This window comes from Cupressus sempervirens, chromosome 11, assembly GCF_028749045.1.
Source record: "Cupressus sempervirens isolate cs-2001-9-10 chromosome 11, ASM2874904v1, whole genome shotgun sequence".
Taxonomy (NCBI): domain Eukaryota; kingdom Viridiplantae; phylum Streptophyta; class Pinopsida; order Cupressales; family Cupressaceae; genus Cupressus; species Cupressus sempervirens.
In genome coordinates, this window is record NC_143128.1 from 442,651,314 (window position 1) to 442,667,367 (window position 16,054).

Here is a 16,054-nt window from a genome sequence, read left to right on the forward strand (position 1 = left end):
TGTCCACTTATCCGACAATTAAATTGTATGCAAATTTCAAAAAATAATTACAAAGGACAATTCGCCTGCAATTTAAATCTCCATGCCTTTAATAATAAACAATGAACATTTTATTTTATTATTAAAATAAAATAATAGAATTTATATTACAAAGTCATAATGAGCCCTTATTCCTCCATACAAAATAATATAAATACTTCTTCCTGAATATGGATGTGTGTGTCCAAATATGTATTTTTTCTTTGGTTTGGTTTCTAACCTTATTTATATCTTAACGTTTAAAGGAACATTAATTTTCAAATTTAAGTCATTTCTTTTTACAAATATATCACACCCTTTTGATTTAACAAATGACATATCCGTTCTTAATCCCATATGGCATTACTTCATAAATAAAACAATTTAGCCAATAATCTTTGAGATACTATATGAATTATTGTGCCAAGGTATAAGGTGATTTGGCAAAGATTTGTCCCTATTTCTCTTTGAAGATGTCTTCTACGGTGTGCCAAGCTGCTCCCGATGTCATAGGAAGATTTACTAATAATCGATGGGTGCAATTTTTGCATTTTGTCGCCTTTGATTTCATCGCATGAACACACTGGAACGTCTAACTCATATGTAATCTACACGGGTATCTATAGATGGCGGTTATTGAATTTGGAGACCATTTGACCATATGTGTTCCTATAGTAGGCTTCAGATTCTTGTCATAGCAGTCACTTCTTCCGGCTTGTTGTAGCATCCGTAATCATCAAGAGTATGCAAACTCTTTGGCTATCATTCCAATATCCTTTTGTCCTCTATTATTGATGCTTCCCAAAACATTCCTTTTGAAGTCAAATTCATACTCTTTCAAAATAATGAGATTTCCACTGCTTGTGATAGGGGATTGAATTCATACATTCCAATTGCAACCAAAGTTCTCTTTCTTGCAATAATTCTAGTGGAGCATCATTGGCATAGATTTGACTGATATATCCGTCACTTTATAGCTGGAACTTTTCCTTGCCAAAATATGCACAGTGCATGTGAAAAACCTTCAAGGCATACATGCTTATGCATTTCATCCTGATGCAGTAGGTCTAAGTCTGCATAAACATGCTCCTTCATTTGACTGAATATTGTGTTGTTCCGTACATATGCGTGAGAACAGGGTCCTGATGAAATTACTGAGCCAGACATGCCATTAAATCTGCATTTATTTTTCTTGACAATCTTCAATTCTTAGTATGCTTCCATCTTATCTGTAGAATTTGTCCTGCATCTGCATATATCTCTAAGAGATTGCATTAGAGGTTGAATATGAACATAGAACTGCAGTAGATTGATGATAGTTGTTTTTCTCTTAGATTTACAGTTTGAACATTGCTGTGAACTTATAATCAGTTGGAAATGAAAATGGAAGGTATTGGTATGTTGTAATATGTTCTGGCTCAATAACTCAAAGATTTCAGAATAGACCATGTACATCATCTAATTTATCAAATGTCTCTTGAGACAACAAAAAAAATTCAGGATAATGCATAAATGGAGACCCAAAATTTTGGGCTCCATCATAGACGACCACTTGTTTTACTTTCTGCAAGTTTCTTAGTTGCTCACCATTAAAGGTCTCATTAGAATCTTTTGAAAATACCTTGTGTTTCAGATCTTCCATGGCATCAAATTATACCACTGAAATATCCCTACTTGATTTTTCCATACAAAAAATGTGGCCAGCTCAAAGAATTGAGTTATAGTTAGCTTCCGAAAACTAAGTACTGACAGCTTCTAATATTGACTGGTACTGTAGAGTGTTGGCTTTCATTAAACAACAAAACCACATCCAGGCATGTCTTCAGATATTTGCAATATTTATTCAGCCTTAATAATACCATTAACATCTACCAGAAACATTTCTTATGCCATCATAATATGGGCTTTTCATTGCCAATTGCGTACAGGTTGAGATACGTCTCCAAATTGATAATTTGTTGATATGTTGAATTTCTATTTTCAAAAGCTAATGCCCCTACAATTTAAACTAGATAAGAATATGGAAATCTATAGAAACGTGGAGCTATGAAATTCCTGAGCCTTTCTTGCTTGCAACGCTGTTCAATTCATAATGGCATCAATTTCCAGGACATGATATGTCTGTAGCATGTAATTGAGCTCCTCTTAGACCATCGAGCAACCCAGCATGCATCCGATGTGTTGCTATAAATAATTCTTAGTGGAAAAGGCTTATTTCTGTGCCCCAATTTGTAGATTTCCTTTACTAACCCCTTTACAGATGACTCAAATAGCTTTTTGTGTAAGTCTCAGCCCCTGTTCTTTCTGGTGCAGAACAGTTGGGCTCTCAAATCCCATACCAAATGGAGTCTGCAGCTATGATCTACAATTTGGAAAGCAATTGAGTCTTGGAAAAATACCGAACTGCTCTAATGTCTCTTCAAATCAATCTGTATCTTCTTTCCCGCTAAGTTTGCACTGAATTTTGATAGACATGTCCGAGCTTGCCAGCTACAAGGCTTATCATCCTTGAGCAAAATATATAGAAATCCCTGAGAAAATCAGAGTCTCCACTTGCCAGAATAGCTTCTTTGATACTACACGACTGATTCCAATGAGTTCCCTTTGAACCCTATAATTTCTCTACTTATTCCATACCCAGCTGACTGTATATTCTTCTACTTCCCTGTGGATGGTGATCCAAGCTTCTAGGTTGGGCCCTGTATTGACATTGTTGTTTTCTTTACCAAACTCCTGACTTGAGCAACCTACCAATCGCCTGCTAAGAGACTCTTCCGCTATTCATTCTAATAGCCAGTAGAAGGTAACTGCTTTCCCAGACCTATTTTGCCATAACATTACCAGAAATATAGGAACCTTAATCTATTCTGATAAAGAACTGTACATTGAAAATGACACTCCATATATTACTGGACAACTGTTGTGTATTTCTGTAACTACACATCATCTGATGATTACAGCAAGAAAGAAATTAGTTTGTGTTTGTATGGAAGAGATGAAAGACTTCTGAAGCAACTACCATGACAAGGCTAGGCCCATTGAATTCCAGCATCTTCACAAACTTCTCCAATAACATGTTAATCACGTCAAGTTGTGGTGTCCACGCATACAAGAGTCATTTCATACGCACAGTTCCCTCTCTGTTGGGTCATTAATGTCTCCCCTTACCTACACCACATCATTTTCTGCCACGATTCCTTTTCTCCTCTTCTTTAATGACTACAATCAACTCTATCCAAGTGGCCTCCCACCTGGCGTCCCACTCTGACTTGATTCTTGTTTTAAAATTCTTAACGTTATCTATATGGGTCATTGGCATGCAACACTCCTTGACTTCTTGCTTGCCGACTACCAACTCTTCGTGACTTACGGAGTATCTGAAGTGAATTCTCGTGGCTTCCTATGCAATTCCATTTGTATTGTTCATGCAAAGGTGCTTCTGAAGATGTAACGGTTGCTAGGTAACTAAGACGTCTATCATGGGAATAATGATGACCTTCCCAAACTTAGAAGTCACCACCAATCACGATAGTATCCAACAGTCACAATAATACCAACGTGATGGGTCCTCTAACAGGCATTCTCCGTGAATGCAAAATAGCTTGACGGCAAAGTCCCTTAAGTGTCTTATGACCTACTACTGCTTCCAGTTAATAACCAAGGCACAGCATTGTTTAACGAAGACTTCTGGTGCCATAAGCTTAATCAGTCAATTCTCAAAGCATCTAAACATTACCATCCCTAATGGAAATTGTTTCCCTCAAAGCTGATAGTCTTAAAGATTAAATTTTGCTTTTGTTATCTTTATCATCCCATTGCAACTTGAACACTCCCCGATAGCCTCTACTCCACTATGACCGTTTCTGAATGAAAGAGCCTACAGAAGACCTGACAATTTATATCAAGTCAATGACTCCATGTCATCAATATGCAAGTAACCTCAGAATTGGGGCATATGAGGTGTTTCGCCTAACAAGGCTTTGTCTTATAGAGTGTCGATAATAACGACTTAACTCACAGCCAAATAAATCTTCAAAAGTCAGTACCCAATATAAATCATATTATTAAAACTCGGATCCCATGAATATAACCAAAATCAGGTATAAAGCTTAAGGATCTTGCAAATAAATGTCCAATTCCGAGTACACATAACACCATAAATAATAATATACTATTGAGAAATTAGCTCAATCCCACTCAAACAATACTCTAATTCACAACAACTATAGCCTTCAAACAATGAGTTAACTTCTCCGAATATTTGCAAAACGCATTTCTTTTTCCACACGCCAAAAATTTGAAGAGTTTATATTACATATGCACCCTAAATGGACACCATGGCTACTCAGGCTTCAAGTTCAATCTTGCTCAGGAAATTTCATGCATTACTCTCTTTGTTCGAACCCAAATTTTGTTGATCATGGACAAAAGGAAATGGCACAACAGTGCTTGAATTTAAAAGGCAAATAGAAGTATCTTCGATAGCCCAAATGAATATAAACTAGTCACAGTCTTGCATGTATCTCTTCATTCAAACAATCTCAACCAACACGGAGATAATTCTAACATTCTATGAATTTGTTGCATAAATTCCTAACAAAACCTTTGATAAAGACTTCTAGAAACTTGTTTTCAAATAAACTCCACAGAATCGTAGAATACGCAGGTCTGATACCACTAAAATATCCCCAATAGATATTTACCCAGTTGCTTCCTCGAAATAATATTCAGAATTTAAACATAGGCAAAAGTATTACAAAACAACAATAGAAACTAGTAGAGTCTCATAAAAATACATTAAAACAGGTTATTGCATTATACAACAACAATACAATAACTATTATTCAAAGTCCAATCTTAAACACAGTTTTGCAATTAGATTGGAATGCTAAGAAAAGAACTTGTAAGCACATGCGAGACACCTGAAGTGATGTCTCCACGGACAATGGGTTTGCGTTCATTGTTTGCTGACACAAGGGGCTATGTCCTCACACTGGCTAAAGGCTGAAGCTTTCTTAATAACTCTCGCAAGAGAGAAACTGAAATCTGAATCATAAAACCAAGCATGCCCGAATGAATGAGTCCCTCTCCTTTTAATCCACAAAGTTGTGACTCTTCGACTCCCTTCCTACCTTTTCGTCTTATCTATCCTTGTCATTTTTAGCCACTTTATAATACTAAAATGACCGTTTATAATTTTAATCCATGCTCTCATAGTCAATTTTAATATCATATGAATATGTCCTTAAATTTTTTAATGTCCCAAAAGGGGACACTACAACGTGTTTTCTCAAGGACAGAATCCACTTTAGCTAACAAGCTTGACACCATCATGGGATGACCTTGAGGCTTCCAAATTCCCAATGAAGATCTTGCTTGAGTAACCGGATGTAGGGAAGTCATAATGGTAAGCAACTTTCAAAGATAGTGAAATGAATTGCTACAAGTATCAAGTACAGAGAGTTGTGAAATTTTGAACCCATTGCAAGAAGTCATAATGCATTCTAAGAGGTCACATTGTGGTGAAATCCTACTGCAAGATTCATACGATTGACTGCTTAATAGTGGGACATATCATTAGTGTTGGACGGTGTGCAACTAGAATAAATATCGTAACCTTATATCTAACAAATATTGGTAACTTATGCACTCATTGGAGCTTCATGTCAAATTGTTACTTACGGTGAGACAAGGTGTTCTACAGAGTATCAAAAAAAGGAGAATTTAAGACTTAGTTGTGACTGTGAAAAGCATTAGGTGGTGTAACTACTATTGCAACTTTTAAGCATGAACAAGTTCATGCCTAGTACATACTCGTAAGTTGTTGAGAAGGAACCATACATACCGTCCCAAGTGTTGGGAGACTAGGTGTGCTCATCTGGAGTTTATAGCCACTGGATACCAACAAGTACTTACAAAGTAAGGAAACTTTCAAATTGAATGGAATTATTGGGTGAATAATTTTTAAGTTTGTATATTATACTACAAATAGATAAGTATTCTGAGTAAAATCATGAATTTTCTTTTGGGATAAGTGTTTAATTTTATGAGTTATTAATTATCGCTCTTAGTTGTAGGATGCATGAGATGAGATGAAGCCTTGATGATACATTTTTGAATGAGATGTTCAGTTTCAAAGGGAGGATACTACCATGATCTTATTGTGGTAATCAAAGTAGTTCTTAATTGAGAGGGATTCATTATGGAATCCCTACCATTCTTATATATGTTGTTAATGATTTTGATATTGTAAAATCTCAGACTCTTGATGGAAACAAGTCTCAACTGCGATTTTCCTTGTTGATTATTAGTTTTTATTCATGTAAAATTAATAATAATTATAAGGTCAACCTAATAACTCTTTCATTCATGAGAGATTCATAATGAACATCATGTAGAGAGGGTTCATGATGTCATCACGTTGAGACTATATCATGTAGAGAGAACCTGTAATAAATGTTGGTTGTAAACCTTACTAACTTGTCATGTTGAGAAAACCCATGACTACATCTGAGATAGTTAAGCTAATTATGATTCTTGCAATTTTTCAATTTAAGTGATTCCATGATTATTAATGATGAGTAAATTGTTATTTTATTGTCATGTCGAGAGAATCCATGACTACATCACATTGACAGAGTCTCTCATGAAAGTTGGTTGTGATTCTTGCAAGTTTTCATGTTGAGTGATCCCATGATTATTAATAATGAGTAAATTGTTCTCTTATTGTCATGTTGAGAGAATCCATGACTACATCATGTTGAGAGAGACTCTGATGAAATTAATTATGATTCTTGCAGTTTTTCATGTTGACTGATTCCATGAACTGTGGTTTTTGAGACCCTATCTAATTAGAATTTATCATTGACATTTTTGCATAATTACACCGCCCTGGGGGACAATGGAACAGGGGGACAAGTTTCTGGGACAAGGGGAGAGAGGGGCCTTAATTTGGGGATAATGGGGGGACAATTGCAAGGAACAGGGGGGTTGCATATAATATGCATATGGTACTTAAAATGCTATTCATGAAAAGATGTATTGCAATATAAGATATAAAGATGTAAAAGAGTAAATACTTGAACATTGCATTGAATTGGAACATCAAACATTGAACTGAAATAGTCGAATCAGCAAATAGTCAACACCGAGATGTCCCCCATCCTTAGTGGAGGTGGCGGAATCTGATGGCGCCACTCGCAACAAGAGAACAAAGTCCCCAAGTCTCTGGTGTGTCTCCATCTTTGAGACGTGGGGCGAAAAGGGGGGTGACACATCTCCGTGTTACTATGCATTTTTGGTTGCAGCCTTGTGTGACTGTTTAGCTAAAGATCTCTCTCACTAAGAGGGAGTGTTGAAGATTGTAGCTGCAATAGAGATGTTTATTTCTAGAAATATGGCCGTTATTATCGTTATGGTCACCTTTAGCTAAAGAGGGCATTTATGATTATATTTGTAATATTTAATATAATGACATGTGCCATTTGATATGCATTGAGGCATGGAAATACGAAGAGTTGTATTTGATAAATAAAGAGTCATGTTTTGGGAAATTCCAGAGATCTTTGGTTGTAATGTGAAGAGTCACTCCATTTGATATATATATCACATCAAGCGAGAGGCATCATACACTTGAACATTTTATTATCAACAAAGTGATATTTTGTTGTGTGGCTGGGTTTTTCCCTTCAATTTTGGAAGGGTTTTACCAAGGTATTTATGTCTGTCTCTTGTATCTATTTTGGCTATTCCATATTGATATTTATCATTCAATTCTGGGCTAAATTAACAACGAAATGATATGCTTTAGGTTGGAAGGGCCTCATAAAGGACTTTTTCGGGGTTCTGGCAAAAAATGCAAAAAAAAAATTAAAAATTAAAAATTTAAGACTAGCAAATTATCCTCATATCCCACAAGGATTGTGCTCCTGCTGCTATTGTTACCTACTTCTGTAATTTCCTCAGCCTTTGACCCACTCTAATAATTTGAATTCGCAAGTGCTTCATGTAGCAAAAGATGCTTTAGGCACTTCCTTCGTGCCATTATTATTAGCTGTTTTCTTGAATACCATTTAACTATTTATATCACTTAAGAACACTAAATTAACTCCTTTCTAAGTTTTTTTTCATCCTTTTTATCTTTCTCTAGAAGATGTTAATGAGAGCAAATACAGCATTCACAAAAATACTAGTGTGGCTACATGGAGCCCTCCGCCACACCCCCAGAATTTATTTCCTTAAAAGGACCACCAAACATTGCACAACTACAAAATGTCTTGGGTTCAAAGTACTAGACTTAATACTTAAACTCAGGATGACTGGATCTTGCTAGTTGCAACTTCAACACAGAGATATAACCTACTAGTCATGTTTTCAATATAGTTGTCAAAAAACTTCACTAGAGGAATGTGGATCATGTACACATAAGCATACCATAACTTCTAGCAACTACATTTATATGTTACATAGCCATCTCCAGATTCAATTACTCATATAACATAATTGATCTTGACTTCAGCTCCTGATACCCTAAAATGTGTGTCCACATTGGGCATACTTTTTCCTCATCAGAATATTTTACCCTTTAAAATTGGAAATGATTGCAAATCACTTGCATTTCTTCAAAAAACAAATGGAAACAATTTATTAGTTGATGGCTTTATGAATCTATGAAATGAAACATTCACATTTCTCACTTACACTGCTAAAGCACTTGCATGGAATACATTTCTTACCTGATGGAGAGAAACGCAAAATGTTGACAGCAGAACTATGATAAGCAAGACTGCTTTCATAAGATGCTTTTGGAACCTCTTTCTTGCTTTCAGCTTGATGCAAAGACCAAAACTGTCAACCAACAAAAAAATCATCACTTACCTCTTAGTTAACACATCTGAAACTTTCATCATTCAAAACTCCTGGGAAAGCAATTTTTTATTTCTTAGTTAACATATTCCACACCATCATCTCAAACATACTTTTCTCCTTAGACCCAACTAGCACATTGTTTATTGTTTTACCTGAGTGAAAGGATCTTAATGCACTAGTGTTAGAGAATCTTGTTGAGCTTCACAAGGACCAAAAGTACACCAGAAGTTATATTTTCACAAGCTTCTAAAGTGACTGAGATCTCCCAGTAATATGCTTGTTTATGCAGGTATATTTTATTTGATTTACGCACTTATAATTAGGCAGTTCTTTAAACTTTTTTTAAGGTTGGTCCAACAAGATACTCACCTGATTAGTCCTTGATAGAGTCATTTGTGTGTTGCTAAAGTGGCAGAAGACGCCATTGGACTCAATGAAATATTGGATACTTATTTTATCTGCCTTAATTCCTTTGTGGACCTCTCATGTCTATTGTTGAATAACTCTGGGATGCATTTGAGAATACTTTTAAAATTTATAGCACTAAAGCAATCTGAGCACAAGATTTTGACAATAGCATTTCAATAGAAAAGAGAAAACATAGACCGAGGTTGAGCCATTATTTATAGAGCCATCTCTTTCCCAAATAATCATGGTAGTTAATTATCTACCATGATTATCTTTACCCCGAACTAAATAATAGAGAGATGGGATATGTTTAAGATATCTAAAGATTAGTTGTCGCCAACATGCACCACACATGATTTGCACACATAATTTTATTTTACCAGACATTTTGAAATAGTCCATCCGTAAGGTGATTGTCTAATTTCCCTCTGGGAGAACTATATATATGTGGTTTTAGTTTTACCTTAGCAAAAATCATCTACCAAGCTTATAGATATATGTCTGTGCTTATGGCAGCATCCACCTAGATTCCTTTGCGCCCTTCTTGGAGATTTATCCTCTGTTTATCTTGTGCAATGCATTTATACAAATAATTTAAAATATCCATCTTAACTACCAAGCTGAGATAGATATCAGTGGAAGAAAAGGGATCACTTGTATGCACTACAAAATCATTGAAATACTAGTGCCAAGAACAATGCCGATGATCTCATGAAGAGGAATCAACAGCTGTCACATATGTAAACCTAAAACTTGCCAATAGACAGAATAAAGGGATTATACTGTAACCCATTGCAGATGGATGGTCCTGTAGTTGTGCATGGAATTAATAAATTAGCTACTAAAAGGCACCATTATCAAACATTCATGGTGGTGACAAAACAGGAAGACAAATAATGTTTTCAACAATCGGTACCAATGCACTTAGACACAAAATTCTGATGATATAAAAATTGAGAACACTCTGCAAATACCAACAGATGTAAACATGCCCTTCAAATACCGTACTGATATTCAAGCTAATATGAGGCTATGCACACAACTATGAGTCTATCACTTGTATGTACAGACAAAGATAATAAAATATGAACTTAGTCAGTTCTCAACAAGTACCTTTAAATCATAAAAATGTTTAAATCAATTAGTTGTACAGTCTACAAAAAGCATCAACTAATAATATACCTTACAAAAGGCATGCCTTATGCAAGGAATGCACTACAATGTGAAAACTGAGCCACACACAGAAACTGACAACAAAAGTAACATGTAGTTCAGAACATTGTTTCTTTGTAGATTTATATACAGTTACTGAAGTTAGGTGGCAGTATTTGAAGCATGCAGCCTCATACAAAGTAATTATATTTGTGTGCTCTGAGTTTGTCTATTTATCATTTGTACTTTGCATCCAGTTTCATCTGGTTAGTTGTTGCTGTGTCTTTTTTCTATTAGGCCTGCAGCTTGCCGCTTAAGTGGCTGCAGTTGAAGAGATATAGCTATCAGATTGCAGAGGCAAAGGTAGTTAGCATAATTATTAATTTCCTGCATCGCTATATACATTTATTCATGTAACTGTTCAATTAATCCACAGCTATACATGTAATTTCTCCTGATATATTGCTTCACATCTAATTATATCATCATCGAGACGGCCTCATATGGTATCAGAGCAGCAATAATATTGTACATTTTGAATGGAAGATTCATAACCACAATGAGTTAGAGCAGGCAATCTGAGAAGTCTTTATTTTGCACAAAGAAGAGGATAGAAATTGATGTTTAAGCAATTCTAGAATGTTATTTATTGACAAGGGATGGGATGTGTAGACATTGAAGCTCGTGCTGCATGAAGGCATGATGTCTGCCAGGCTGTGCATGGATTCCATGGTTGGAAAGTGAAAGATGCAATCAATCGAATATTTGATCTTTTCAGTTATATATGGTTTTATCAAGGTTCTTGATTAATATATTTACTACTACATTTTTTTCCTATGCTGGGATCACGATGAGATTACATCATTCATTTAGGCTTTCAATTAATAGGTGTAAAATTTAGTGTTTCTGTGGCCTTAACAACAATTTTAGCAGAGAAGAATTTGCTTCATTGAGTAGGAAAATGAAGTAGTGTAAATCTTGCATGAGAAACTTTTATGAAGGTAAACACATCTGTTACAAAGTCCATATAATACTGTTACAAAGTATAGAAATATATTATAATAATAGTTTTTAATGCCCTACCAAGCAACCATTGTTTCCAAGGGTTCATGTAGTGCCTCTACCATTTGCTTTATGCACAACACCTTGATGGATGTGGTTTTGGCTTTATGTATGTTTCTGTGTAGATGGATGAGATACTTGGCGATACCTAGCTTAGGCTCTAGATGTGTATTATTGCTCCCATGTGATTGATTGAGATGATCTTGTGATGCAAAGACTACATGCTCTGGTTTTATATTGGCATTGTAAGATGCACCCGACTAATTTGATTGTTGTTTCCATTCTGTAATGTCCCCCTTTGTGGGACGTTAGAAATATTAAATGCATATTATATATAATATGAAAATTGACTTGGAGAGTGTGGACTCAAAATGTAAAAGGGCAATTTAATATTATAAAGTGGGCAAAAGGACAAGGAGAGATAAGACGAAAAGCCAGGAGGGAAGTCGAAGAGTCACAACTGTGAGGATAAAAGGAGGAGAGACTCTTTCATTTGGGCATGCTTGGTTTTATTATTCAAATTCCAATTCCTCTCTTGGGAGAGTAATCGGAAAGCTTCAGCTTTCAGCCAATGTAAGGATATAGCCCCTCGTGCCGGCAAACAGTGGATGCAAACCCATTGTCTATGGAGACGTCATTTCAAGTGTCTCGTATGCACATACGAATTCTTCTCTGAGTGGTCCAATCTGACTGTAAATTATGTGTTTAAGATTGGATTTCAAAAGCCGGTTATTGTATTGCTGTTGTATATTGCAATAACATTGTTTTAAGGAGTTTTATGAGAGTTAATTGGTTTTATGTTGTTGGTTTGTAACACATTTTCATATGCTTGAATTCTTGAATGTTATTTTAAGAAGAGTGGGTTTATATCTATTGGACAATCTATTGTTTTCTATTGTTGTTCGTGATACATCTACATATATTTAGTTCTGAAAATATTTTGAGGTAAAATCGAGTAAATATCCGATTTGGGATATTTCAGTGGTATCAGAGCTGGTTTTCTTGCCAACTTGTGTGAATTAATTTGATAAAATTGCAAAGTTATCTTGTCTAAGGTTGAAGGTCATCAGTTTAGTACATGGAATCATGGTGAGGATCAACTGGCCATAGCAGTAAGTGGAGACAACACAAATTGATAGTGGTGGGTTGACGTCCTGTGTAAGCAGTGAATATACCATTGAGAATTACTAACTTAGGTGAGATTAACCCTCAAGTCATTACAAGCATGGCTTGGGCGTATGTGTTTTTTTGTGGATGACAAACCTTCAATGACAGGAAGTTCAACAAGAAGCCCAAGCATGAGTAGTAACAGGATTTTCTGATAAAAGAAAGTCCAGTTTCTCTGAAAATTATTTCATTTCATTGTGTATTGCTTATCTACCTCATTGATATGGTAGAAAGCATAAATCGGGGGAAAAAAAATGAAGTGACTCTAGCAAGAGTATGACACAATCAAAGTCATGAACTGGAGCAAACGATAGCTATCAACTAAAATAATATCAGAAGTATTCATGTGAGTTGTTAAGAAGATTTGGTGATGAAGAATTTTGGCAGACAAGACCCCAAAAGAAATCTAAACAGTTTCCTATTTTGTGCAGTCGCTATAGTCGCATAGAAACGTTGAGCATTTGAGAGTAACATCCCTGACCATTATCATTAAAGACACTTATTCCGAGCGTGGTTTCTACATCTATCGTGGACATCGCATCTATAATGACTAGGCAAGTGTTATCAAATTCTTCTCGTGTCAGATTAGTAATGGTAGTCTGTATTCCAGAAGATAAGTATTTTCGTTGGATCTTGGATACATTGCCAGAAACTAAGAAATACGTGGCAGTATCAACACTCCTGACTCTTCAATGTGGAATTGGTGACTCTTCAAATACGCCCCGTGCAATAACATATATTGTCGGTGTGTTACAAATCAACATGGAAGTCGTGGAGTTTGGATAGTTTTGGTTGATCCACGTGCCTTTAATGTCTAAGTGCAACGCCTGAGGGAATTGTTTTATCGGGTTCAATAGAAGATGGTTAAGACTTTATATTTCATAACCAATATTATCCTGATCAATGACACGATGTAAGAAGCAATGTTGATCATGAATTGGTTAAGAGTGTGTATGGAATATTATCAAGCTTACAGAACAAGGAGGGCACTCGGTTGTTCATAAATTCTTGTGTAAAAGAAGACTGTTGTGCAGTTTAGGGGCATTCATCGCAGTTTCTATTCCAAGGGAAGGCTTTAAAGTCAGAGGTAGTGACTTGCTTCATGTCACTAAGTTCACCCTGCCACTATATCCAATCTTGTTGTGGAAAGCATCTTTGAAATAAAAGACAAGTCATAGGCCCAATTGGATTGGCAATTGATCAAAGACTACCAATAGGAATGGGAGAAAAAGGAGAGCTGGGACCACCAATGAGCAGATACAGGAAAGAAAAAAATGAAATAGATATGAAAGTGGAATAAGTTGCAGCACAGTCATCATTGAACCTTGAATTATCAACTGTTGTAAAATCCCTGTGGAGATACAAAAAGATTGGTTCGAAGGAATCCAAGGATATAGTAGAAAGGTTTGGCAAACAAGTGGTCTCCACTATTTGACGCGGGATTTACAGACCTATACAGTCTTTATTTGATATTACCATAACTAAATATATCTCCTCTTAAAGCGGACTCTGCATATATAAACAGTGACGGTTAATTGCTACCCCCACAATCTTTGCCAGAGGCAAAACAAAGTAATATATCGGGGGTTGAAAAGTGGAGACTGGAAAGAGCTTCCCTGGCTTTTCAATTTCGACTAGAAAGGAGGAAAAAAAAAAGAATTCATGGCCATCAAGGAGAATGTTAAAGCTACAGACAACACACCTAATTGTTTGACATAATGCCTTGAAGGGAGGTCACCTCGAAGAAAGAAATCAGATGATTGCAAAGTGAGCGCTAAATGGAACTGATGAAAAGGCTTTAGAAACTTTAAACCAAGTACAATTGGTGGTCTTGAAGCTAAATCCCACCACCTTTCTGAGTTTGCTTACATGTTGCACTAAGATGAGAGCACTCAAATGAAATATAAGCACCCTTGCAAAACATGATACTCAAGGCACGTGAAATGTTTCAAACATACATTCGCTTGTTCAAAATGTCTTCAAAACTTTCAAATAGATGCAATTGCCAGAACTAAATATGTTTTAGCGGGAATGCTCTAATATATATGCATGCAAATGAGGAGCCTCTGAAATCCAATGTGTCGCAGCAATTGTGGGTGGTGTTGCATCACAAAAGGCTATTAAGGTGGTTCAATTGCAAAATGAAGGTTGACGGTTTTGAATGACCGACAGAGGAATGAAGGCAAGCAATACCATTAAGTGTTTTAGTCACTACCAGACTACAGTGGATGGATACTATCTAGTTTGAGTAGCTAGGATCTATTTGGATATAAAGGCAATCATTAGAAGTAGGTCACATTGCCTTGATTACAAACTTGAAAGGTACTATGAAGCTACAAGCACAATTAGCCCAAGATTTTGAATCTGATATAAGAGCAGAAATACTCGATATTTACGTGGAGTATAAAGAACTTCCTACTTGAATTCAGAACAATTTATCATTAAGTGATTACATGGATTTTTATCTAAAGCAGCAAAATAAGACCTATATGGCAAAAAGAGAGTATTTTAATTTGGTTCAAAATCTCCTTGCAAAAGACCAGTGCAAAGGTGTTTATGCAGAATTTTCGACAGACCAAAATTATCAAATAGAGGGTCTTGAAAAAGAAGAATAGTCAGCTATCATTGATTTGCAGCCTTTCTTGCGATCACATAGATGACGTTACATAAGGTGCAAGTTTCTTTGTTGTGATGTGGAGGTTAGCTTTGACAAGCAAGTCAACAAAGTCAGTTACACACAAGGCAATAGCAAGTTGAGGTCTTTATGTGATGAACCATATATTTCCTATACCCATGACATGAATTTAGAGGAACAATCTAAGATGACACTGCAAGATGATGAACTGCTTCAAGAGGACAATAATGAAATGCATACCTTAAAGAATCAATTGAAGGTTAATAATGACATGGTTGTGGCATCGTTGGTACATTATGACAACACTCACAAGATGGCAGAAGATCTCTATGTTAAGGTTCAAAAGGGAGTGAAAGCAGATTGGCTTGTTTCTGATTTGCAAGTGATCAAAACAGCTCTTGAAACTATGAAATTAGATTATTTATATTTGCTTTTCGACGGGGATAACATTTTTAAGGTTGTTGAAATACATGTTGATCAGCTGAATAAAGAAAGGAATGAGATTATAGAGCTTAATAGAGAGCTTAAGTATAGTCATGAGGCATTAGATGATGCTCAGATTTCCCTTCAGGAAGCAGAAAATCAGATTAGGATCACGAATCACTCTCAAGAGCATGAGGATAAAGAGAGGCAGGAGTTTTTCCAAGTAATTGATGAACTTGATAGCATTCAGCAAACATATGACTTGGATAGCTGCCCCAAACGATCAAGTGCCAAAATTTCAGATCAAATTCAGCTTGTAAA

At 35.9% G+C, this 16,054-nt stretch overlaps 1 pseudogene across 1 annotated transcript in view; it reads right to left on the reverse strand.

Annotated features, from left to right (window-relative positions):
* The window catches only part of LOC149530326 (chromatin assembly factor 1 subunit FAS2-like), a 75,242-nt pseudogene that overhangs the window by 43,253 nt on the left and 15,935 nt on the right, over window positions 1–16,054 (reverse strand). Inside the window, exon 2 of the transcript XR_016358797.1 lies at window positions 8,754–8,865. The product of XR_016358797.1 is annotated as a chromatin assembly factor 1 subunit FAS2-like (transcript). The remainder of the gene's footprint in view (window positions 1–8,753; window positions 8,866–16,054) is intronic.